The 27,699-nt window shown below is 41.2% G+C and overlaps 1 long non-coding RNA gene and 1 other non-coding gene across 2 annotated transcripts; one reads left to right on the top strand and one right to left on the bottom strand.

Annotated features, from left to right (window-relative positions):
- Positions 1-3,668: 3,668 nt before the first annotated feature.
- On the top strand, positions 3,669-3,742 carry TRNAS-GCU (transfer RNA serine (anticodon GCU)). The gene has a single exon. It is a non-coding gene; the product is annotated as a tRNA-Ser (tRNA).
- An 11,702-nt stretch (positions 3,743-15,444) lies between these two features.
- On the bottom strand, positions 15,445-26,651 carry LOC137544360 (uncharacterized). Its single transcript, XR_011025829.1, has 3 exons — positions 26,385-26,651; positions 20,968-21,144; positions 15,445-15,734 (listed from the first exon to the last, which is right to left on the bottom strand). It is a non-coding gene; the product is annotated as an uncharacterized lncRNA (long non-coding RNA).
- Between the last annotated feature and the right edge of the window lie 1,048 nt (positions 26,652-27,699).

The following is a 27,699-nucleotide window of genomic DNA, read 5'->3' as shown; positions in this document are numbered from 1 at the left end:
CTATCAAAGTCATGTGAAGCATGCCGTGTTAAGTGCAAGTAACGTAACTACCCCTGACCCGGTCCACCCGGTACTAAATGGTGCTGAAGTGTAGTGTTTGAAAGAGTTCAGGTGTTCACAATTTGCTATCTGGAATTCATAAACCAACACAATTACTGAGTGTAAGCATAGAAAAAAGGACATCCATAATATAATATACTATTGTATTAAAATTAGGGCAGAGAAAAATAATAAAAAAGCAAAATGCATTACTACATAGCCATAGCAAACAACACATACAATAGGCAGAAAAAAAGCAACAAATACCAGTCTCCATGATTTGTTTGGGGCTTTTTACAATGGCTACAACATATTTAAGGTACTGAGATACAGGAATGTGATACATCTCAAACACAGGATAGTATGGATAGAAGATACAGCTCTGGAATTAGGAACAGAGAACTAGGGCGCTAGTCAGGACAGAGTTTGATGCAAGATGTAGGAGAACAGACAGGAAGTGACAGATTTCTAAAACATTTCTATCAATGGGCATAAATGTATGCAAGCAGGTCCAAAGCAGCAGATTCTCCAGTCCAAGTGTTAATAGGTCAATCTTAGTTTGTATTAGTATAATCTTGGTGCAAGAGTAGAGAGAGTATCAACTAATACTAATGTTGAGGTAGAATAATGAGTGAAACTCAAAAAAAGAAAACCAAGATCCTCCTATAATGTAGCATGTTGGTATAAAGTCAATATAGTGTAACCAATAAAACTGTATACTCACAAAATTGGGTTGTCCGAGAGACAACCAATCACTAAGCTAGTTTAGATAATGAACCTTTAATCACTCTGGTGCCAAAATGTCCACACTCCAAGGTTAAAAACCCAAAACATACCACCTAGGTGGGTAACTTTGTGCAATTAATTATTAATGTTGACACTGTCACTTTGACCTTAAAGAGAAACTCCGACCAAGAATTGAACTTTATCCCAATCAGTAGCTGATACCCACTTTTACATGAAAAATATAATGATTTTCACAAACAGACCATCAGGGGGCACTGTATGACTGATTTTGTGCTAAAACCCCTCCCACAAGAGGCTCTGGTACCGTACGGTACTCTGGGCAAACTGCCACAATCTAACAATGACACACACAGGAAATGGCTGTTTATAGCTGTCTGTTAAAGCCAGAACAGCTACATAATCTGCCCACAGTAACAATGTCACCATGTAATACATGTCAGAATGTGAATCTAGGAGAGGAAAGATTTTACAATGAGCAAACTCTGACTAAATCATGTATACATAATTATTGTAAAAATTAAGCAACTTTTTATATTAAATTATTTTCACTGGAGTTCCTCTTTAAGAAGCATGTTACCACCGCAAAACACATAGTTCTGTGTCTTCTAAACATATTTTTTGCACAATACCTTATCATCGTTGGAGGAGGTAAATCAGCAATCCCTCCCATCCCCCTATTTTTATGTTATTGCTGGTACCTCCTACTCTCAGTATTAATACTATTCATGTCAGTGATAAGTTAGTGTTAAGCACTGAGGGCCATACGCAATTCACTTTTTCACTGGAATTTTCTCCTAGAAGATAATTTTTCATCTTCAAATTAAAATAACTTTCCAGCACTTTTCAACTAAAAAAGTACCAAAAAGTATGTGAAAAGATACTATCAAAATTATTTAGAGAATTTTCTTGCTTGTTAGTGGCTCAACATGCATTTTATTAACAATTTAAAAATATCACTCAGGAGAAAACTCAGCGAAAAAGTGAATTGCATATGGGCCTGAGGGTCTAATGTTCTATATACTGAGGTTAGAGCACCAATTTTGTAAGTTGTATAACCTCAAGTGGAAGTATCTGATGGTACTCACATGGACCAAAAACCAGGCATTGCTGGTGCCATGCAACAGACCATTCATAAGATTACTTTGAAAACTGTAAAAAAAAAATAGGTAAACAAATATACATACAGTATATAGGTGCTAACAATGCAGGTGATGTTTACATTTCATCAGGGACAAGTGATTTAAAGTGAGAGTGAATGGTGTAAATGTGTACCTCTCTGGTAGCAATGATGGTTGATGACTTGGATAATATCCATAAGCAGAGGGGAACCCAACTGTGGACTCAGCTACCAACTTCCTCCCAAACTAAAAGGCCTGTATATTGGGGAAGAGGCCAGGGGATGACATCACTATGACTCCAGGAGGATGTATGGCTGGCTCAGGAAGGAAGTGACGGTGGGGAGGGGGGGGGGGCAGAGGTGTGGTCTCCTTATGAAGGGAATGGGTGGGCTTCTGATCCAGGAATTCTAGTAAAACTAATTGGGGCTTAGCATTGCTATATTCCTGTCAGCATCCAATGCCGCTGACTTGGAAAAGTTGTGTAGCATGCAGCCCTTCCCCCTGTCATGCAGGCTTGCAGCTGTGCAACTACCCATAAAGGCTGAATACCTCTCTCAGCAAGAGACTAAGGGGATGAGTGATATCAAATGATGGCTATGTGTGAGGAAGAAACTCCCACTACGCTACCTCTATATACTTTCTATACTTTGTGCATACTTTCAGCAGCACAAGCACAACTGGACCTCCTAGACAGAGGTCTGGAAAGGTTTAAATAGCACAAACTCACATGTGCCACTGCTTCCTTAACCAGGGCATTGCAGAAACTAATATAATAAAAATCAAAGATGAGATCAGTGGGCTACATTATTACTGTACATTTTAAAAATGACTAGGAACATTTGTGTGAGTTCAGTATTTGTTAGGAAGTCAAAAATCTTGATGTTAAAGAATATTTCTTCTAAACCTGATTGAGAGGGGTATTTGAATACTTGTTTAATATTGATTAAACCAGTGAAAACACACACTATAAAATGTTAACTTTCATGAGAATTGCTACTTATGATCAGCAGGTTGAAATATATGCAGATGTATTTCTCCTGTAAAAATTCAATCTTAGTATTATCCCTACCACATCATCATAATGCCTGTCCTCAGTGAACTAACGACAATTCCCCCGCAGCGAAACTTTAATGCCCCGGCCCCTCCCCACAATGTTCACATCCTCTCCCTTACCTCCTCTTGATGCCCATCACAGCCTTGGAGTCCTTCTCACAAGGGTCATAAAACAAGTGTGGCCATCACGTTCTTCACACCCATAACCAATGGTGCTCGGATAGTACTTTTTAAAATCCGAATTGATCCGGATCCGGATATCCAGATATCCGGATCCAGTTCGGTTATATCTGAATCTGACCTTTTAGATACCCACGTTCATGCGGATATCCGGATGCATTATCTGCGGATATCCGACCTATTCGGATATCTGGATAGAAAAACTGGAAGTGCCCTTTAAAATGCTTCCAAAACGTTTTAGGAGGTGAAGAACACCTCCACCCTCCTCTCCTCGTCTCCTCCTCTCCTTGTTCATGGATCTTGTCTTCCAGGGATTTGTAGGATGTCAAAAGCAAGCTCACATACATTGACCAGGAATTGAATCCAGGTCAACTGCTTGGAAGGCAGCTATGCTCACCACTGTACTGCCACACAGTGAATGCTTTGCTGTAGGAAAAAGAGGTGTTAAACTTCTTGGAGCAGACTTACTTCCTCCCTCCAAAAGACACACATACATCCCCATAAAATCATTTAGCAGCAACTGAGTACACAGTCTCTGTGGCACAATTGGTTAGTGCATTTGGCTGCTAACCGAAAGGTTGGTGGTTCAAACCCACCCAGGGACAGCCTTGCCTTTTGTGTTCAACAGTTGTCCGAAGAGAACTCCAGATAGCCATTTAGCAGCAACTGCATGCACAGTCTCTGGGGTGCAATTGGTTAGCGCATTCGGCCATTAACTGAAAGGTTGATGGTTCAAGCCCACCCAGGGATGGCTTTTTGTTTTTTTCAATAGGAAGAGGGTCATGTGACACATAAAACTTATTGGGAATTTCACAAGAAAAACAGTGGTATGCTTGGTTTTAACGTACCTTTATTCTTTCATGAGTTATTTACAAGTTTCTGACCACTTATAAAATGTGTTCAATGTGCTGCCCATTGTGTTGGATTGTCAATGCAACCCTCTTCTCCCACTTTTCACACACTGATAGCAACACCAGAGGAGAAATGCTAGCACAGGCTTCCAGTATCTGTAGTTTCAGGTACTGCACATCTCGTATCTTCACAGCATAGACAATTGCCTTCAGATGACCCCAAAGATAAAAGTCTAAGGGGGTCAGATCGGGAGACCTTGGGGGCCATTCAAATGGCCCACGATGACCAATCCACTTTCCAGGAAACTGTTCATCTAGGAATGCTTGGACCTAAAAATCCATAATGTGGTGGTGCACCATCTTGCTGGAAAAACTCAGAGTACGTGCCAGCTTCAGTGCATAAAGAGGCAAAAACTTCATCATGTAGCAATATCGCATATCCAGTGGTCTTGAGGTTTCCATTGATAAAGAATGGCCCCACTATCTTTTTACCCCATATACCACACCATTGTTTTTTCAATAGGAAGAGGGTACAAGATGTGCAGCACCTGAAATTACAAATATTGTTTTTCTTGTGAAAGTTTGATGTGTCACATGACCCTCTTTCTATTGAAAAAACAAAAGTTGGATTCAAAATGGCTGACTTCAAAATGGCCACCATGGTCACCACCCATCTTGAAAAGTTTCCCCCCTCCCATATACTAATGTGCCACAAACAGGAAGTTAACATCATCAACCATTCCCATTTTATTAAGGTGTATTCATATAAATGGCACACCCTATAGTATAGCTAAGAAATAAAACATTAGCAGCAGAGATATGAGTGTAATATTGTTTCCGGTACAGGAAGAGTTAAGGAACTCCAGTTGGTATCTATGCAAAAGAGTTACTGATCTCTCCGACTTTCAAAGTCGCAGAGAGCTCTGTCTCCTGCAGCTTATTATCTGTCGCTGTGTCAGTCGCTGTATTTTGTTTTTTCTGCAGAGGACAGTTCAAAAGTTCACTAGCCTGCTCTGTGAAATCATTCAGAATGTTGAGTGTAATGTGTAAACTGCATATATTAGAGAAAGATGCAATGTTATAAATAAAAAAACCCGATATAACTGAAAATAAAAATATGAGACTATTTTCTTTGCTACTAATGTTCTAGTAATTATCCGTACTACACAACCAATTAATTATTTCATTAAAAAAATTTGCTTCAGTGTCACTTTAATGCCATTGGAGACCACTAGTATTCAGCAAGGTCTGAAGCCTAAAGGTGGCCATACACTGGTCGATTTGCCATCAGATTCGACCAACAGATAGATCCCTCTCTGATCGAATCTGATCAGAGAGGGATCGTATGGCTACCTTTACAGCAAACAGATTGTGAACCGATTTCAGCCTGAAACCGTTCACAATCTGTTGTGGTGGTACTGCTGCTGCTGCCCCCGCCCGCCCGCATACATTACCTGCTCCGCCGGCGCGACTGCAGTCTCCCGGTCACCGCTGCTCCGTCTGCGCTCTGGTCTCCAGATCCGGCATGCCTCACTTCTTCTAGCCCGGCAGGAAGTTTAAACAGTAGAGGGCGCTCTACTGTTTAAACTTCCTGCCGGGCTAGAAGAAGTGAGGCATGCCGGACCTGGAGACCAGAGCGCAGACGGAGCAGCGGTGACCGGGAGACTGCAGTCGCGCCGGCGGAGCAGGTAATGTATGCGGGCTCTATTGCGTCGGTCGTCGGGCACTCGAACGCCGCTAGCGATGCGCTCTTTACCCGCGGGCGATCGACGGTTATTTTCCGCACGGCACGATCGACGGGATCGGACGAAATGGATCGAAATTCGGCGTGTAGCGTGAACGATTGGCAGCAGATTCGATCCCAGTGATCGAATCTGCTGTCGAAACGGGCGCAAATCGGGCCAGTGTATGGCCTGCTTAACAAGTGTTGTGTGCTATGCCAAATATATTCTATCTTGCTTGTCAATATGGAGCAGTTTACAAGAGATAGACCTATCTGACAGACCTATCTGACAAAGATATGCAAAAATACCATATACATAGGATTGGCTGTATAGTTCAGTATACAAAATATGCAAATAGGATTCTGATTCAAAACAAAATGGATATCACTGCTAGGGGTTTGGCTTCAAATGGGTTACACATTTACCTAATTGGTCAATATTTAACCAAACTGATGCACTTAATTATACAATTAGAAACCAGTTTAAACAAAGATCCTTCTAACATCTAAGGTCAAAGACCTCATCTATGGAATATTTAGATTGCCTCTTTCCATTAAACACGAAACAGACAAAAATCTAAATTTGTAATCATTGAACTAAAATTTGGTTCGTGAATTGGCGAAGTCATTATCAAGTCTAAACATTGCATTTAATCTTTGTGACCTTTCATTAATGCTATCTTGCTGACGGCAGCTGAATCACCCGCAGCCCTCATCATATGATTGAACTGTTGTCATACTTCTGGTTAGATGCCTGGAGGGAAGTTGCTGGCCGTGCTTGTGGTTGAGCTTTTACTCAGAACAATTTAGCCATCCTGATTCCTTAATATAGGATGTGAAGAACTTTATCATATATAGTACACTATCTGTTGCTTTTCTTTCATCAAATCCAACAGAAATGCTGAAAACCTTACGTCTACATCATTTTTCCCTTAACCTCTTTATTCAAGTAATGGCAGACTTGGTTCATAAATTGGTCTCATTTAAACTTATTTTCTGCATTAATGGAAACCTCAGCTGAAAATAAACTTACGAGATAAACAACTGTATGTATCATCCTACTCCTAAAAATGAACTTTTAGAATACCACAGTTTCATTTTCTGTGTATCAGCTAAAAAGTTGGATTACTGTTGAATTGCCTCAACACACTTTCATACAGTCAGAGGAGTTATATGAACTATTTACTTTTTTAATCTCAGAGTCAGACTCAGAAGATGTTCTCTTCCAGGAAAGAGTTTTGTGGCTGTAGTTTTTTATCAGTTAGGGCTAGGTTATACTGCAACTAAGTCTGAATGGAGAGAAATTGGCAGCTGCATACCTGATTATTAACTCTTTCAGGCTGAAAAAGAACAAAAGGAACATAGCATAGTTATTTGTATGCTTGGCACTGTACATATACACATCTATCTTACCATGACAATCCTACCGGGTATAATAATGGGGAGCTCCACCTGTTAACTTATTAGTGCACTGCCTGTTACTGGGGTAATGCATGCCTTGCTATGATAATCTAAGTAACCGGGTGGGGACTATTAGGTTAATGGGTGGTACTCCCTTACGTTAGCACTAGTAGAATTGCTATGCACTGCTTGTGCATGGCAATCTTATCAAAATTTGGAGAATTAGGGCCCATGTCACATGTCACCTCGGGTACACCATTTTCGCCTTTTGGACGTGACTTTTACATCCAACAGGCTGCTGGTATGCTGCTGTGCACTCCCGTGCCCCCTCCCCCCCCCCCCCCCGGTAGCCCAGAGACCAATGAATGGGAACATTGTTCCCATTCATTGATCTAAGTCCCCAATAAAAAAACCAACGGCTTCTTTTCAGTAGCCGTGGTCATTCTGAACTCCTTGTAGTTCCCGTGAGCAAGCATGCTCGCTCACAGGATAGAACAAAAAAACTCACTGTGGCCATCTTGTGGCCAAATAGTAAAACTACATGCACATACATTTCTATTACAAAAATACACAATCAATGACATTTAAAATTAACTGTAACTGTTTACCTCTAACACCCAAAAAATACTTAAATACATGTTTTAACTAAAAAAAATAAAAAAATTACAATTAAAAGAAAAATATAAATAGTTACCCAAGGGTCTGAACTTATTTAATATGCATGTGAAGATGGACGCAAAACTAAACAAAATGCACCTTTATTTCCAAATAAAATATTGGCGCCATAAATTGTGATAGGGGCATAATTTAAATTGTGTAATAACCGGGACAAATGGGCAAATAAAATACATAGGTTTTAATTATGGTAGTATGTATTATTTTAAAACTATAATGGGCAAAAACTGAGAAATAATAAATGTTTTCCATTTTTTTCTTAATATACCTGTTAAAATGCATTTAGAAAAAAATAATTCTTAGCAAAATGTACCACCCAAAGAAAGCCTAATTGGTGGCGGAAAAAGCAAGATATAGATCAAGATATAGATCAATACATTGTAAGTAGTGATAAAGTTATTGAAGGCTGAAGTGGTTAAAGGAGAAGAGTATAAAGGCTGGCATCTTTATCCTGCTTTCAGTAATGGCAGTTGTTTGTAATATCATTGTTAATTATTTTGGGCTCCATATCTAGGTCAATGCCTCATGCAACATGAGTCCAATATATGTTGCTAGCACCAAACATCAAGTAAATGAGGGAGTTTCTCACCCACTTCAGTAGAGCTTACATATAACTTGCCAAGCTTAGTACAAATATGGTAGTGGGGCACATCAGACACAGCTCTCTCTATTTGTTCAGTAGCCACACCATGGATATCAGACTTCTCAGCTCTGGAGGGGGAGCTATGGAGGGGGAGAGAGGCAGAAGGAGGGGTTCCAGGTGAGGGAGGGGGGGATATTTCCCCCCTCCCCACCGCTGCCCCCACTGCCCCTCCTTCTAGCGCTGCTTTCACCCTCCTGGGGGCAACTATACTAGCTATACTGGGGGCGACTATACTAGCTATACTTACTGGGGGAAACTATACTGGCTGGGGGCAACTATACTAGCTATACTGGTGGGGGGCAACTATACTAGCTATACTTACTAGGGGCAACTATACTAGCTATACTTGCTGGGGGAAACTAAACTAGCTATACTTACTGGGGGCAACTAAACTAGCTATACTGGCTGGGGGCAACTATACTGGCTGGGGGCAACTATACTAGCTATACTGGCTGGGGGCAACTATACTAGCTATACTGGCTGGGGGCAACTATACTAGCTATACTGGCTGGGGGCAACTATACTAGCTATACTGGCTGGGGGAAACTATACTAGCTATACTGGGGGCAACTATACTAGCTATACTGGGGGCCACAATGCTAGCTATACTGGGGACCATTATACAACCTATACTGGGGCCCACTATACTAGCTATACTGGGGACCACTATACTACCTATACTGGGGGCCACTATACTAGCTGTACTGGGGACTACTATACTACCTTCACTGGCTCGTGGCACTACCTAAACTAGGGGGCACCTCTCACTACCTAAACTATCTAAGCCAGCCAGCCCAACATCTCCACCAGCCAACCAGCCCAAAATCACTGGCAAAAAGGCCACAGCATCACCCCCAGCATTTACTTCAACCAGCCAGGCACAGCCACAGCATCACCGCCAGCCAGCCCAGCCACAGCATCATCGCCAGCCTAGCCACAGCATCACCGCCAGCCAGCCCAGCCACAGCATCACCGCCAGCCAGCCCAGCCACAGCATCACCGCCAGTCAGGCCACACCATCACCGCCAGTCAGGCCACACCATCACTGCCAGCCAGGCCACAGCATCACTGCCAGGCCTTTCAGTCCACACATCATCCCCAATCCAGCCAAAAACAGTATTGCCAGCCAGGCACATCAGCCAGTAGAGGAGAATTCAGAAGCTAGGTGAGAGGTGTCTACCATATTAAGGGGGCATTCTGCCCATTTATGTGAAATGCTGTCTATTTATGTGCCTTATGACTGCTGAATTTGTCTTGTTGGTGGCCTCATGATTGCTGAATGTGTCTTTTTGGTGGCCTCATGATTGCTGAATTTGTCTTGTTGGGGGCCTCATGATTGCTGAATTTGTCTTGTTGGGGGCCTCATGATTGCTGAATTTGACTTGTTGGGGGCCTCATGATTGCTGAATTTGTCTTGTTGGGGGGCTCATGATTGCTAACTGTGAGACTATGGGAAAAGCTGAATCATAATCATATGAAACAATAGCCTTAAACCTACTTTTTTTAGCTTTTTAAAACAGAAAATTAAAACTGGGGGGAGGGGGTTTCTAAAACAATACATTTTTCAGGAGTAGGATGGATGAAATTGTTTATCTTCATAGTTTATTTTAAACTTGGATTTTCCATAATGTTCACGTATGAGTTAAAATGTTTGTATTTAGTTTAAATTGCTGTTGGCGCTTTGCGATAGATAAGTGACTTTTGGGTTGCAGTTTGGGCACTCGGCCTCCAAAAGGTTCGCCACCACTGTCTTAATCTATAAACTAATGTCCCACCATTGCTAAGTTCATGTAAATTTGTCTCCACCTGTGACCACACCCACATTTTGGTCCATGACCACACCCATTTTTCAGCGCAGCCGCACAATGTAGCCCCATTTTTCGGCTAAGCGCGCCGCATGCTGTCTTCCTGATTGGGGGGGGGGGGGGGGGGTGGCTGTGGATAATGAGCACCGGGTGCCAAATACCCTAGGTACGCCACTGCACCAGCTAAGCCACAGCGTCACCGCCAGCCCAGCCACAGTATTACCGCGAGCCCAGCCACAGCATCACCGCCAGCCAAGCCACAGCATCACCGCCAGCCAGGCCACAGCATCGCTGCCAGGCCTTTCAGCCTACACATCATCCCCAAGCCAGCCAAAACCAGTATTTCCAGGCCAGCCAGGCACAGCAGCCAGTAGAGGAGAATTCAGAAGCCAGGTGAGAGGTGTCTACCATATTAAGCGGGCATTCTGCCTATTTATGTGAAATGCTGTCTATTTATGTGCCTCATGACTGCTGAATTTGTCTTGTTGGGGGCCTCATGATTTGTTGGGGGCTTCACAATTGCTGAATTTGTCTTGTTGGGGGCCTCATGATTGCTGAATTTATCTTGTTGGGGGCCTCATGATTGATGAATTTGTCTTGTTGGAGGCCTTATGATTGCTGAATTTGTCATGTTGGGGGCCTCATGATTGCTTAATTTTTCTTGTTGGGGGGCCTCATGATTGCTGAATTTGTCTTGATGGGGGCCTCATGATTGCTGAATTTGTCTTGTTGGGGGTCACATGATTGCTAACTGAGAGACTATGGGAAAAGCTGAATCATCATCCTATGAGACAATAGTATTAAACCTATTTTTTTAGCTTTTTAAAACAGAAAATAAAACTGGGAGGTTTTAAAAAAAATGAATACATTTTTCAGGAGTAGGATGGATGAAATTGTTTATTTTCACAGTTTATTTTCAACTTGGATTTTCCATAATGTTCATGTATGAGATAAAACGTTTGTATTTAGTTTAAATTGCTTTTGGCACTTTGCGATAGATAAGTGACTTTTGGGTTGCAGTTTGGGCACTCGGCCTCCAAAAGGTTCACTACCACTGTCCTAATCTAATGTCCCACCATTGCTAAGTTCATATAAATTTGTCTCCACCCGTGACCACACTCACATTCTGGTCCATGACCACACGTCCCCTGCGTTCATAGCAACGTGGGCGGGCGCACGCATCCTTCTGCTAAGGGACGGGTGCGGCTGGTGAAGCGTCCTTTGTTGCTATCAGCTCCAATACCCTAATCTATCACCGACGTCTTTGCTTTGTGTGGCACATCCCCACTTGAACGGATCGAGCACATGTGTGCTCGATCCTATGCACTCAGGCGCTGTTGTGTTAGTGTCAGCTGACACATTCAATCAGCTGACACATGGGCAGGGCTGTGTTGCTGCTTCTGATTGGTGCTGTACGTGTGTGGCCGGCCACTGATTGGAGGATGCCTGATATATATACCTGCTGTGTCAGCTGTGCAAATAGCCTGTGATAGCGTTAGCTAGTCTAGCTGCTGGGTGCGTGATCCTTCTTGGAACTTTGCTATTCTGTTTGATCTTTGGATTTTGACCTCTGCCTGAATATTTGACCATCCCTGTTTGCTGCCTGGGCCGACCTACTGCCTGTTTTCTCATGTTGCCTTTTTGCTGCCTGGACTAACCTCGGATACCCTTTGACCTTGCTTCTGCCTGATCCTTCTGTACTGTGGCTCTCTGATACCTGTGTATGACCTTGGATTGTTACTGGACTTACTTTAAGTATTTCTGTACCTCTGTTTGGTCTTGGTGATCTATTTTTACCCACCCCGCATTCAGCTCCAATACCATGCACCCTAAAAGCCTGGGTGTAACCGTAGTAGGGCAGGTGTTGGCTCTCACCTCCCGTTCAAGCGGGGATGCGCCACGCAAGGCAAAGACGGCGGTGATAGATTAGGGTATTGGAGCTGATTCGTGGGTGAATAGGTTGCCAGACCTTCCAATATCAATCCTTTTCATGGTCTACCACAAACTGCATAGTGTATGCCTACCTTAAGTTTGGGGTGTTTCACATTGAGAAAAACAATGTTATCGTTAATGATACATGCAAATGTAAACCAATTAACAAAAAAATACATTATGTGCTTAAAGCAATACTCCAAAGGATGTTATAACTGAACAATAAAAATATTCTGAAAGTTTTTTTTTCAATTATGTTGTGCCATGAGGTTATGGAAATATTTTTGTTGTGACAATAGTTCTTAGCTTTTCAAGCAGTTGCTACTGGGTGAAAACACAAGCAGAAGAATAAGGTAAAATAAAATATGTGTAGCTGGCAATAAATGGGAGCCCACCACAGGTGAGAAATGAGAAATTTCGAGGTCAGTTGAACACTGTAAAAAAGAAGAAGTGCCGTTTAATGTAAATGTTTTCAAAGATAAATCAATCATCTCATCTTGGCTGAACATTAGCTCTGGGGAGCCCTGGAAGCCAGTCCAAATAATACACAGTCATCAGACTCACAGAGCTGATAATAATGATGTGGAGGATTTCAATGAAAAAAGTTTTAGTCCATATTCTGTTCTAAGATGACCCTTCAAGTCTGCTTATTTTCACAACTGCAGTCACACTTGGAACTTTGGTCTAGCACGTGTGATATATAAGTAGTCTAGCTGGTAGGATGTATAAGGGAAAAGAATATAGTGAGAAAAGAAAGTGAATATGTAAAACAGAATTGAAGTCTAGCATAAAATACAATTAAACAACTGTTTCCCAGTTCCTTATTGAATATATTGTTAGCCTATCTGACTCTGACCTAAAGTAATCTAATCTTTGTGAAAATCACAATTCCTGTCCAGGTTACAGAAGCTAGTGCTGGAAGCTGCCGTCTTGCATTAAAATTTTATTTTCTCGAGAGAGTCATGTGACTGTCCTGTTTGAATCACCAGTCTGTGTAATCCCAAGGTAGCACACCATAAACCAGTCTGCAGTCTCTTTAACAAAAGCTCAGAGAACTTTACAGATTGCCTGAGCTTTAAGTCTTTTAAATACCTTTGATACCATAATAGGGCTTCATCTGCACTTACCATACTCCATGCCAGCTCTGAACCTGACTGCAGACTTTTGAATATTGTCATTTTGTGCATGTGCTGGCCCCACCAATCAATCTTGTCTGCTGTTATCTGTGGGTCCATACATGCCTAACCTGTTAGGTGACATGGAGATCCACTTCTTGACTGGAAACCATGATAGTTTAAAAAGACCATGGTTTCTATTGATTTATGTCTGATTTATTCCTGGGCTTGATGCAGCGTAATGAGTTTCTTGAGGCTAAATTCAAAGATTCCAGAATATGTAGGCCAAACAGCAAAAATGCCTTTACTTTTATCCAAAAAGTTGCAAATCACTATGTAGCTTTTATTGAAAATATTGTTGACTATCTGAACAGATTAAACAGCATTACCGGGGTTAGTCTGTTTGCATGCGCACTCTTCTGCCTTCTGATCCTGCCTCTGAGACGTCGGGTATAAACCCACTGGTTGGACTGACTGTGGCCTGGACAGTTTATTTTATTAGTGAGTAATGAGTATATTCAGGATGCTTATATTTCTGTGATGTACAGGATCAGCTGGGTTGGTGTTTTATGAGCAGCCCCATCCAATCAATGAAGATAATTGTATCTTTATTACTGTTTTTAAACTGCCTAAACAGCGTGCATGAAAAAGAGGCCCCAGGAAATTTGCACGCTCAATTTTAGCAAGTAGAATATTGTTACATTTATAGATATTCTAATTTTTAAATTGGCAATTATGATATTAAAATATTAGTAAATAATACTGATATTTTACTACAACTAAACCAAACCCTATTCTCACACAAAACCTCCCTCTACCTCTGCTTAACCTTAACCACCCCCTGCCAATGCCTAACTCTTAATCTCCCCCCTGATGTCTAACCTTAACCACCACCATCACCCTCCCCCCCCCCCCCCCACATGACTAACCTTGACCCCCCCCCCCACGCCTAGTCTTAAAAGCCTCCCCACAGGCGCCTAACCTTAATTGGTGACCCATTTCCAAAACACACATTCTTCTTCAATAAGTATTTTAATTGAGTATTTATTTTTAAGATTCAAATAGAGTAAAGGGTAGGAAGGTAAAAATACACAAAATAATGCCGCTTAATTTCATTATCGGAGACCATTAACATATTTATTTTTGGGATATTTTGCTATTGTAATGACAATCATGATCAACAAGATTTTGTCCGAGATCGACCCAAGTTATTGGTAGAGTAATTACTAAGTCAACACTAATTGGTATGTTGGTAATAAAAAATTGCAAAGGTTATTCTACAAACAAACACAATATTTAGGCATTAAGTTATGTGATCAATGCACTCAAGATTTTTACTAAGTTAATTCTAGAATTCATAATAGTGTTTAAATTATGATTATAATAAAACCAAAAATACTGTAAGAGGATAAAACAGGCATATGCCTAGCTAGTATGACATAGTGTACTCAAGGCCCATATATATTAGAGAAGACAAGACTGTTATTAATGAAAAAGAGATTTAATTTAGAGAACCAGGTGTGCCATGCACTGAACTGTAGCCCATTCTGACACTGTACTTTCTAAGTGAACAATATATAGTCATATAAAATAAACTAGATTTTTTTAACCTCTGCCTGTCAAATTTCTTGCAGCTGGCAAATCACTTAAATGCAATCAGTAAAGATTTCAAGGCATTTTACTTTAGAGTCCCAATCTAATGCTAACTCATCAGAACTAATTCATTTTCTGTTTAAGTAGAAGCTTTCCCCTTTTAAAGGTATTATTGGAGTTGACGTGCAGATATTACTTCTTATGCCCTAGAGACCTTCTGAATGTGGTACTTATCTACAACTAACAATTATACAATATTAAAAAGATTTGAACACATATAGCTGCAGTGATTATAAGGTGTATGACTTTCTACGCAAAATCATATTACCTTCAATTAGATTAGAACAAATTACTTGTGAAAGTGGGGTAAATAAATACAATTGTTAGCCATTATGGTTAACAGCTTCATTATGTATTTATGCTTGGGAGAGGAAGTAAACAGATTTTTAAAGCATGTACTTGTTTAGAAGATAGAGGACATGGTGTATGCATCACAAACTTTTTGTTTCTGCTCATTTATTTTATTAGATATTATAATTGAAGATATTGGTTGAGGCAGAAATGTCTTTATTGCAGCCTCTTATTTTTGATGCATTACTTGCCACTCATTTTCACATATATATTTTTGCTAAACGTTTTAACAAACTGACATAACAATGACTACTTTGTTGTTTCTCTGATGACTCCTCTGAAACTCTATGTATGCTTCACTGGAAAAGCTGCCTGCCATGGCTTTCAGCTGTAATCAAGATGAGAGTGGTTACTTCCATCTGCTGCGTTTGCATTCCCTGCATCCCCAATGATGTGAGGAACCTTCTTCACTGTGGAGTGAAACCATTATTCAGTAAACCCAGCAGAGCTATAGGGGGTTAAAGGGAAAAATACATTTTATTTTCTGTTTGTAGACTTAAAAACAAATGTGAAAAACAGCAAGATGACAATTCTGGAGGCCCTGTCTTATAAAAGCAGTGGAAATCCAAATTTGTGAAAAAGAAATCATGTTCACAGATGTACTAAACAAGATTAGGCGATGTGCATGGCAAAGTGGAAATTCACTGTGATTTCTGTTCATTGCAACACTTATGGTGATGGCTGCAGTGATGCTGGTGACGAGTTTTCTAGACATTTGTAAAATGTTACCAAATATTTCTGTAATTTCAAATACATTGTATTCATTAACCTATTTTGGTTCCTGGACGTAGAAACTACGTCCAGGAACCATGCGCGCTCCCGCGCGCCCCCGCGGCCAATCGCGCGCCTGCACACACGCTCCCGGCCCGTGGTTCGTTAGCCAGGCAATCAGTGAATCGGGCTATGGGGCCCAATCACTGATTCCTCTCCCCCGCTGAAAAAGCGACAGCTTCTCTCGGAAGCTGCGCCTTTTCTGGCTGTTACTTCCCCCATATGTCGCTCTAAGGGTTTGTTACGCTTAGAGTGACGTCATGTAAACAAACTCATGGCCGCCATCTTGTGGCCAAAAAGTAATACTACAACTAAAAGTAAAATAAAATAAAACTAAACACACATTTACATTATAAAACTATAGTTTACATCCCACCCTCCCAAAACTACCCAAATAAAATGTTTATTATAAAAAAAAAAAAAAAAAAAATTACAAGAAAAAAAAAAACATGTAAATATTTACCTAAGGGTCTAAACTTTTTAAATATCAATGTAAAGATGAAATATTTCTATATTTTTTTTTATTTTAAACTTGTAAATAGTGATAGATGCAAAACAGAAAAAATGCACCTTTATTTCCAAATAAAATATTGTCGCCATACATTGTGATAGGGACATAATTTTAACGGTGTAATAACTGGGACATATGGGCAAATACAATACGTGAGTTTTAATTATGGAGGCATGTATTATTTTAAAAGTATAATGGCTGAAAACTGAGAAATAATGATTTTTTTCCATTTTTTTCTTATTCTTCCTGTTAAAATGCATTTACAGTAAAGTGGCTCTTAGCAAAATGTACCCCTCAAAGAAAGCCTAATTGGTGGCGGAAAAAACAAGATATAGATCAGTTCATTGTGATAAGTAGTGATAAAGTTATAGGCTAATGAATGGGAGGTGAACATTTCTCAAGTGAAAACGACAGAACGCGAATGGGTTAAAAAACAGCATAGTCAATATATTCCCCACTTCATTCACCTGGGACTGGGGAAGAAAGCAGGGCCTGAATGCATGGAGCTCCACTCCCTGATCAATAGCAGCCCACGTGGCTTAATGTTGAGGAAGCCTTTTACCATCTTGAGGACCAGATGTTTATACCCCCCTAGTGACCAGGCCATTTTTTACAATTCAGCACTTCAAAACTGTAACAGTTTATTACTCGGTCACACAACTTAGCACCAAAATGAATTTTACCTCCTTTTCTTCTCACTAATAGAGCTTTCTTTTGGAGGTATCTGATTGCTGCTGTGAATTGGAATTTTTTTTATTAAAAATTAGTCCTAGACTACCATACATATACTACATACATACATAGGCATCAGCCTATGATAGGGATTAGATTGTGAGCCGTTCGGAGGGACAGTTAAGTGACAAGTCTGTCCTCTATACAGCGCTGCGCTAGATAGATCGCAGCACTGTACACATGTTTTACATCATTTATCATTTAAATTACAGCCTGCCAGCCTGCGATCGCGGCTGGCAGGCTGATCGCGGCTGCCCCCTATGTTTACTGCAGTGAATGTGTACTCACGTGTTCCCTGAAAATCTCACTCCTCACAAGATCACGCCAAATGGCATGATCGAGCGAACGAGGCAGCCACTCTGCGGATGCCATCCTGCTTTAGGCAGTCACAGATTGGTTAAAAGGGACCAGAAAATACCCCCAAGTGTTGTTGTCTTAATGTCAAGGATGAGTAGTGAAGAGCACAAATTTCACATAAACATAATTTTGCCTCATAATTCGCATTCGCTTAATTGTCGTGTAATTTCATGCCGACTTTAGCAGACTAATAGCAAAGCCCCCATACATGCTTTCATTGCCAAAATTTCTAGTCAAAAAATACCTTTTTAAAAAAAAACTTGTAGTTTTTGAGATACTTGATTTTTTAAAAGGCAAAGGAAAAATGTTTTTTAAAGTGTCATTTTGTTTAAAAAACAGATTTCCTTTGCATTTTTAAAATTGATTTTCTCAAAAACTAGTCTTTTAAAAAAAAAAAATCTTTTTACTTACTCCCACTATTCCCCTTAACATACAAAGCAATTTTGGTGACAATAGCCTGTACGGAGCAGTGCTTTTCAGCGCAGCTAGATTTGGGCGCAGCCGTCGCCACCATAGACTTTAATAGGAATCACATCTATAGCGGCGCTCAGTGAGTAACGTCGGCGCCATCAGAAGACGGAGCCGAAGTTGCTTTTAAATAAAACAGAATAATTTGGCCTCTAGCAATCGCTGGAAGCCGAATTATATCACTGCCCACTATTCATGGCGGCCTAGAGGGGGAATAGTAATTAACACGGCCCGGACTTGTGCAGCAGCAGGATCAGCCATATACCGGCTGTATCCTGCGTCCAAGTCTACCGGCGCCGATTTCATATGTATGCTAGCCTGTATGAGGACTTTGCTTTTGACCGCTAAAGCTATGCAAAAATTAAGAATGGATTACATGAAATCAGTTGAATTTCCAAATGGTAATTACGTATGGCCATAAATGTGAAAAAGTATGTGAAATTTCTCGAAGTTGGAATTAGCAGATTACAATCATCGCCCTCTATCTTACATTTGGTGCCCAGAAAGAGGTTTGGTAATAGTATGAGGTTTAAGGTTGTTTCTTTCAATTGGGTATTCTGTGGATTCAGCAGACTATCCAGTAGGAGCAACAGGGGCAAAGAAGAGAGTGTGGGCGAGGTGTAACAGAAGCAATACATTTTACATCCTGCTTTGTGCAGACTTTTAAATCTATTAACAAACAGAAAGAGGAAAATTTAGTACCCAGGCATATATTGTTGTCATGGTTTTGGCTTTTGCAATATAAATATAAAAGCTGTAGAAAGTAGGAAGTAGTGGTAGGAACTACTAGGATACTGTGGGTGTATACTACCTATGTGCCAAGAAAGGTAGCTTTTGTTTCACCTATTGCAATGCACGTTCTGCTGCATGAGAGTCTTTTCTGTTTGGATGCTGTACAAGATAAAATAAGGCATTTAACGATTCAACTCGATAGCATCTGTTTATAAGTGAATTATCAGTTTGCTATAGTCTGACCTTTTAATGAGACAAAAAGCAATGTGTTAAGTGCTGTAACCTACAACAACTCATCAGCAATCATCATTGTTCTGGCTTTTGTAATGAAAGGTGAAATCAGATTCCTATGGGTTACTACACTTTGCACATAATAATTGCTCTCCCACACTGTCTTATTAAATAAGCCCAAAATGATTCTGATGCAAAGAGCTCAGCGCACGGCTCTATCAAATCTCTAGGTCAATCTTTAGAGAGAGTTAAAAAACACAATGCCATCTTCCAAAAAGCAAACCAATTTTCAATCTCTCATTGCCTTTCTTCTGGATCCTTCTGTTTCCAATGGTAATTCTCCAGCCTCCATCTGTCTGCTCTAATAATATGTAAATAATAGGTCACCGGCTCTTGAAAATGAGACGGCCTCTAATGACCTGACCAGAAGATAAATGAGAGGCAAATAACATAGGTGCTTTGTGATCTAATTCCGCCACTGTTATTAGAATTATGAAGAAACTGCTTTGGGCCTGAAAGTGAAATCATATGTTGGCGCGAAACTTATTGTTTTAGGATCCATGGAAGGAAAATATGAAGCTATCAGCAGCCACAAGATATTTTAATAAGTCCAGCAGGATTTCAGGGATAATAGGTCTGTCAATTTAAACACACTTAATATCCTTGCATACGCCATGGTTACTGTCAGGAAAATGGAAAACTTGAAGAGTTTTATACAAACAAAAAGGCAGGAGGTTGCCGATGGAGAAATAATATACCGTTAGACATAAAAAGGAAAATACACTGCAGAGGCTGCTGAGCCAAAATGCTCGCAATTTACCAACCACAAAGATTGAGGCAGTAGCCTACACTATGAGCACATTCTGAGAGCTTCTCTGACCGTCAGAGCTTTCTGAGCATTTTTTAAAAAAATGCTCCCATTGACTTGCAATAAAATCGCAGTAAAATTGCTGCAATCACAATTTTTCAAAAAATCACGATCGCAGCAATTTTACCACAATTTTACAGCAATTTTACCTCAATTTTAATGCAAGTCAATGGGATAATTTAAAAAAAATGTTTAGAGAGCTCTGATGGTCAGAAATGCTCTCAGAAATGATCTAAGGGCCCATTCACACTTGGGCGATAAGCAGGCATTTGCCACTAATCACTGATCGCCAGTGATCGCTAGCGCATTTTTAAAGTACAAATGCAACGTAAACTGTATGACAGTGATCTTACTGCCATGATCACCAGCGATTCGCGGTTAGCGCTAAATGCAAACACGTTACATGCAGCATTTTTGGGGGGATTTTAGAGCAATTGCAGTCGCTCCAAACTTGTGAAATTGTCCAGTAAAAAATATGCAATTATTGCGTAAAAATAGTACGACAAAACGCTAATCGCTAGCATTTCGCGATCATAAGTGTGAATGGGGCCATCATGTGTCTACAGCCTTAGTATGTACCTTCATAATCTAAAATGACAAATGCTCAGATTATACTGTAGCTATAAATAGGTGGATCTAGCAGGATCTATCGTAGAACAAGGGTATTCATGTAGTCATCTACAAGATTGTCATTGGAAGTTCACTAACAAACAGTTTACTAAAAAGACAGGGGCGTGCACTAGAATTAGTATTAAACTTATTAACTGAAAGACTGTTGGCCTGAATCTGCTTTGTTTTTGAATGCTCCGTTTAGAAGAAAAAGAATGTTCGTTAAAATGCAAGACAGGAAATTAAGCTTGTTTCAGGAAATTAAAGAATAACTGTTATTTTGGGTTGTAAACATCATATAGATGGCTTTGCAATGATTTAGTAAATAAAACAAATTTCTTCTATTACAGAAAATTACGTATTCCTACTGCCAGCCAGCCCAAGGCTGGCACGCTGTCTTACCCACTGGGGTAGGTGCCAAAGTCTAGTTGAAGATGCAGTTGAATGGGATTTTTGCTTTTGACCAATAGTGCAGGCCTCTTTGGCATGCAGAATCTAAGAAGTAACTGGGTCTTCCCCAATGCAAGTGATGAAACCAAATGCCTTGCTGCCAGGTACTTCCAGCCCTGCATAAGCCCCCTGTTGGACAAATAACAAGAAAAGGGTATTAACAAGGTATGTGCAGATTCAGTTACCATAGAATCAATGTCAACTAAGCAATGATGCATCTAGGTAAAATAGCACCCATGGCAAACGCTCCCCCCTCCAATCCCCCCAAATGCTACACAAAGTGCTTGTTCTCTGTGGACACCTTGCCTGTGTGTGTGTGTGCGTGTGTGTGTGCGTGCGTGCATGCGTGCGTGCGTGCGTGCATGCGTGCGTGCGTGCGTGCGTGCGTGCGTGTGTGTGTGTGTGTGTGTGTGTGTGTAGGATAGAAGGATGTTGTGTGGGGAAAGGATATAAGCATGTGCGTGTATAAAGCAGTATGTGTATGTGAGTGCGTGCGTGCGTGTGTGTGTGTGTGTGTGTGTGTGTGTGTGTGTGACAAGGGTGGTTTGTGACAAGGAAGGATGGTTTGTGTAACAAGCAGGAGTTGATCAACAGTGCAGACCACCAGTGAGAAGCTCCATGCAGTGAACAGCATGCTGGGGGAAGAAGTAGGTCCCTGGAGCGGTATACTATGAAGGCAATACAAGTGTGGCTTTCACTCGCCCTCTGTTCTGCAGCACCAGGGACCGCAGGCCTGCGCAGACACAGCCCGAGCTACTCCCATCTCCAATTGGCATCTGCCTCGGAGTCAGCTGCAGCACCCTTTCTGCCCAAATAACCCTCACAGTGGAACTGGAAACATTCTGAATATCTGCCCCAAGCAGCCTGAGCCTCCTGAAGCCACCAATAAAAATGCTGAAATGCTATCATGGGGGTGGGACGGAGGCAGAAACAGAGGAAGCCAGTGGCCACAACACAAGTTGATTGGATGCTAAATGGAAGTGACTGTGTCCATCAAAGGCAGCTGCACACTACAGCTGTGCTGGAAACAGGCTGCCATGACAACGGGCGCCAGTGCTATGTCAATGAATGGTGCAGCTGATGAGAAGACACTCTCAAGTGATATTCACCACACCCGCTTGGTGGTACCCCTGCAAATACGCCACTGCAACCAAGCTATGGTCAAAGACAAGAGGTTCAATGTTTGTTTGTTATGCTGGGATAAAAGATCAAAAGGTCAATGTCAGCCATGCTACACTTAGAAACGAGGGGATCGGTGTCAGCTGAGCCAGGGTCAAAAGCCAGAGAATCGTGATGATCTGAATCTCACTATAGTAACATGTAGTGTGGTTTATATAATTTGCATATAGTAATAATTTGACCCCCAAAATAGAGTAGCCTCTACCCCATGTTGGCCATATTTCTGCCAAATGTACGATGGGATTCCTAACATTTGCAGCTGCACTTGCATACATGCATCGAGGTCTATAATATTCCCTTAACATACAGGTATTTTTTTATGTTGTCAATCATCATGAAAGGTCTGCTCTGATTGAAAAATATACCTTTAAAAGTCAGCACTCCGTGGCTACAGCTGGAATGGCTGTTTTCATCTAATTTTGCTAATTCTCCAAAGGCCATTGATAAATGACCCACTGTATATCCATCACTGCTGATCCAACTTTATATAATATATGTAGACCTCCGGGATGTTTCTATTATCGTAACACAAACAAAACTGCATTATCTGTTATTAAGACCCCAACACAAGACATGCCAATTTCTCATGCTATGTTCTTCTACACATAAGCAGTACTTTTTATTTGACAGCATCTTAAACTGGTAATTTGCAAGCAGAAAAGAATGACTTTCCTTATTTTACTCAACAATAGAAAACCCATGGAAAAATACAGAGCCAAGCATACAATGTCATTACGCACAATTGTCTATAAATGCAGTGTGAATCATTATTGTTAGCAGACAAGAATAGGTCTTTACGCTGCCAAAAACCTACATTAAGTTAGATATGTCACATGAAATGCTGGCCAGTCACAGGTACCATTTCCAGGATGGTCCCCAGCCTCCTTCTACTGTTTCTTTTTAACCTTGACATGTACCATTGTTCCAAAATAGCACCAGTTTTGACATTTCTGCACTTTAGCGGGAATCTGTCATGGGGAAGATACTTGACTGAGAAGCATCTTCGATCCTCAGATGACAATGGCCATGTACTGCTTCTTCCTACACTGTGTGACGAAGAATTTACTGTCTTACCACCTACTACACAGCTCCCTTGTTTCTCTCCCTCATATCCATCTGCATTGCATGGGCAGGGCTTTCTCACACTCTGTATTTTGCCTCACAATTGCATGTACTTCCCACTTAGGTGTTTTCATGTACAGTGTTTTTATAAAAAAAGGGGGGAGTGTGGGGGAGAGCATTTACAGTATAATCACAGCCCATGTGAGTAGAAAAATGGGCGCCTAATTCCTATATTGTACTTTGCAACAAAAGTGAATGAATTAATAGAGTGCCTGACTGCATAATAAGATATCAACATTTTATAACTTGAAAAAATAAGCTGTACAGAAAACCACAGAAGGGTCTTATGTAAATTCAGGAAGTATGATAAAAGCATCACATTAAACAGCATGCATGGGTATAAGCACACTTAGCATGACCTACTAATCCCTCTTTAGAGTAAAGTGAGAATTTACCTCATAACACATTACATTAGCACATGCATACGCATGGGTGATAGTGACATCAATATCTGATAACTGGCTTAGCCTAATAGATTGCCAGCCAATAACATCATCCTGGTGGTGGGCAGTAGTGTAACCACAATTCATGGGGCCCCCCAGCAAAACATTGATAGTCCTCCCAATGCTCACACCCCTTCCCTTGGTGACCTTCACGGCCTAGGGGCCCATTGTATAAGAGTCATAAAACAAGTGTGGCCATTATAATCTTCTCACCCATATCAAGTGTAGCCACAAAAATCTCCTGATCTGGAGTATGGTCCTTTGTATCAGAAGAAGGTAAGGTTAGTAGTAGGAGTCCCCCACAGCTCTGGGCCCTGCTGTGGTTGCAGAGGCTGCTCCCCTATAGTTACACCCCTGGTGTTGGGTACCCCTCATTTAAGTGATACTGGATCCCCCACCTTCTCAATTTAGCCAAACCTAACTCCTATTTAGTCACCAGGATCCTAGGAGAATCTGGTGGCCATCTTGATGACATCATCCCTAAATATTGACTTGCTATTGCTGAAAAATTCCCTGCAAAGGGAGATAATTAGCCTTTTGAGGCAGATAGGTGGAAAGTGCTGACATGCATTAGAGGACTCTTCCCTTTACATTGATCTCCTGGATAATAGGTGCTGATGTATCTCTATACTCTTTCCAAATGTATGAAGGATGGGGAAATTCATATCTGGAAACACCCTTGTCAAATATATAACTCGTGGTAGCCTGCTGCCAGTAGTAGCAGTAATATTGCTGTGCACTATCTGCGTGCACCAATTCCCTTATAGCTAAGATGAAAAATACAATAAATGTGAGATAATTCTTGAGGTAAATTTCTAAGGTGAGATAATTCATGAGGTAAGTTTTGTTAATGAACCCGATAGTTTAGCTGAAAACCGTGTGCTTGAAATAGAGGCATTAGGAAAATTAGGCGCCAGTTTGAAGCTGATGTAAGTCTAAATGATAAACACGGTCGTGAATTGGGCACTAAATGAAAACAAAACTTCTCTATCATTCTGATCCACTCCACTCATGGGATACCATACTGTTAGTACCACACATTAAGTGCCCCCCTGGAAACAATCCTGACCATTGCCTCAACTATGACCAACACCACATTACTCAGTTTTTCTCTTGTTCCTGTTTTGATGCAAATTGTTATTTGTTCTCTACTTGATAAACTGCACTAAGGGCTATATCACAGTATGTATGTACCATGAAAATCTCTTAATAAAACATTTGAAACTAAAACAAAACAATATTTACAGTGGTGATGACGACAGTGAAACATAAGTAAATGTACAGCTAAGCCTGACCCTGCTCTCACACAGGACACTCCCCATTTCAAAGCCTAACCTTAAAACCCCCTTCCTGACACCTAACCTTAAAACCCCACTTCTTTACGCCTAAACATAAAACCCCACTTACTGACGCTTAACCCTAAAACCCCGCTTCCTGGCACCTAGCCTTAAAACCCCCCTTCCTTATGCCTAACCTTAAAACCCCCCTTCCTGACACCTAACCTTAAAACCCCCCTTCCAAATGCCTAACCTTAATCAACTTCCCGACCAACACCACCTCACATCCCTAATAACATAAGCACAAAAAAACAATGAATTTCAAAAACAATAAATTACAAAATTTTAAACTGATAAATGTCAAAACGCAAATTTTTGGCCTATGGCGAAGCCCAACTTGTCCATTATCCACAGGCACACATATTTCCTGCTTCTACTTGGCTTGGATTTTCTCTCAGTAGCTGTTAGTAACAGCAAAACTAATGCTAAGGTGTCCCAACACTGCCAGTCTGTACAGTAAGGCAGCATACCAGAAGACACTGCTCCACTAGCTGCAAGATTTTCTCACAACCTAGATTACTGCCTGCAATGCTTGTCATCAGGGATGGTTGGAAATGCTGATTTTCGACGTCAAGGAAATTCCAATTTCCGCTGTTGCTTATTATCAATTTCGCAGATTTCCATTGTCCTATTTCCAATTCTGATTTCCGATGAGTCTTTTTTTGGTAATTTTTGCATTCTCTAATAGGCCAAATATTATTGAGTCAACTCTGCATTCCCTGATTGGTCCATTGCTTCCAACTTATGTGATTGGGCTGAAATTACCGAGTTGTGGTAGTGTGATTTTTCTGCAGAAATCCGGTTTCCAAGGAGTCTTTTTTTGTCATTTTTTTGCATTCTTTGATTGGCCAAATACTTCCGAGTTTACTTTACAATCTCTGATTGGTCCAATGCTTCTGAGTTCTGATCGGAAATACAGGAAGCAAGTTAATTATAGTAATATCCAGATTAATATAAGCATTATAGTCAGAAAGGCCTAGGGCCAGCTAGATTGCTTTCAGCAGCGCTTGCCGATCAGCAAAGCACTTCGGCAGTAGAACCTTATGAGGGTGTTTAAACTGCCAAGATTGCCAGCGCTGCCGAACTGCAATTGCTTTCCCTAAAGTCCCCCGTTCTTGTGTCTGTGAAGTAAATAAATAAATAAATGACATTTAAATAATAGAACAAATGATTTCTAACTAGCATACAGGTATGTCAATGCGTATATATAACAATAACAGTTCTATACAGAGGCGGATCTGGAGGCGTGCACATAGGGCAGCTGCTATGGGCGCCCTTTGTCACTCACCTCCCAGGGGGCGCATAAATGAGAGAATCCCTCTCCCTCCCAGCCAGGTCTGAGCACCTCCTGGCTCCTTCCCATGGTGACGATTTAGCAATTAGCTGGCAGCCAGCACTGTATAGCAGTAGGAAACGCTTTCCGCGTCCCATTCCCCTCTCTACTGCTTACGTTGCCCGGGCAACATCGGCACTGCTCACATCTCCCTCCTGATTGGCTGCATGGAGCCCTGCTGCTGCCGCTGGGGCTGATGGGGGATGGAGCAGAGAGGAGAACAAGAGTCTGCGACCCAGCGTAGCTGCAGCCAAGTCTAGTGACACACACAGTGAGTGAGTCTTTTTACTTGAGGAGAGGCAGGAGTGGGGAAGCTGATAGCAGATGTGTGTGAAGTTAGCGGAGCAGAGAGAGGCAGCTCCCGACAATACAGATAAGATGATTACCTCTGATTACTTCCTGCCCTCTCTCTGCTTCCAGCATGTGCTCTCCTTTCTCTGCCCCCTCTCTCTCCTTTCTCTGCCCCCTCTCTCTCCTGTACTGTGCCTCATGTTCGTGGTGTGATGTTCCTGCCAAATGGGACTGGTGAAGATTGCCCTTGTGAGATTTTTCACTTTCCACACAGTCTGATCCTCCATCTCTTTATCTCCCACCCTTCCTTTTCTTTTTTTTCTTTCTTTTTTTTTGCACTCTCTTGTGTCCACCCCCTGCCTTTCTCACACTTCTTACTGTCCATTTCCCCATCTCAATCTCCATTCTCCCTGCTTGTCTTATCCCCCCTCCCCCCCATCTATTGTACAGCCCTTAAAAAGTACATTTAATTAGGGATGGTCTTTTGAGTAGCTTACCTGGATTCAAAATGTAAATTATACAGTGGTGACCACGAGAGATGGGGGTTAACTTACCCATACGTCTGTGGGATCATATGCATTCACATCATTCACATCACACGCAATGTGTGTGACACATTTCATGTCACTACCGCACTTCCTTCTTCTAAGCGCGATACTGGCGTGGAACATGACCCAAATGGAATGCATAGGATCCCACGGACTTATGGGTAAGTTAACGCCCATCTCCCGCGGTCACCGCTGTATAATTTACATTTTTAATCCGAGTATCTACATCTTTTGCAACACTTTACAGAGCACCTAGTCATGTCACTGATTGTCCTCAGAGGAGCTCACATTCTAATTCTACCATACGCATAGTCTAATGTCCTACCATATTATTATTATGTATTTATAAAGCACTGACATCTTCTGCAGCACTTTACAGAGTACATTGTCATGTCACTGATTGTCCTCAGAGGAGCTTACAATCTAATTCT

The sequence above is a fragment of the Hyperolius riggenbachi genome, chromosome 2 (assembly GCF_040937935.1).
Source record: "Hyperolius riggenbachi isolate aHypRig1 chromosome 2, aHypRig1.pri, whole genome shotgun sequence".
Classification (NCBI taxonomy): domain Eukaryota; kingdom Metazoa; phylum Chordata; class Amphibia; order Anura; family Hyperoliidae; genus Hyperolius; species Hyperolius riggenbachi.
Note: the sequence above shows the minus strand (reverse complement) of the source record. Positions and strands in the feature narration are given on the sequence as shown.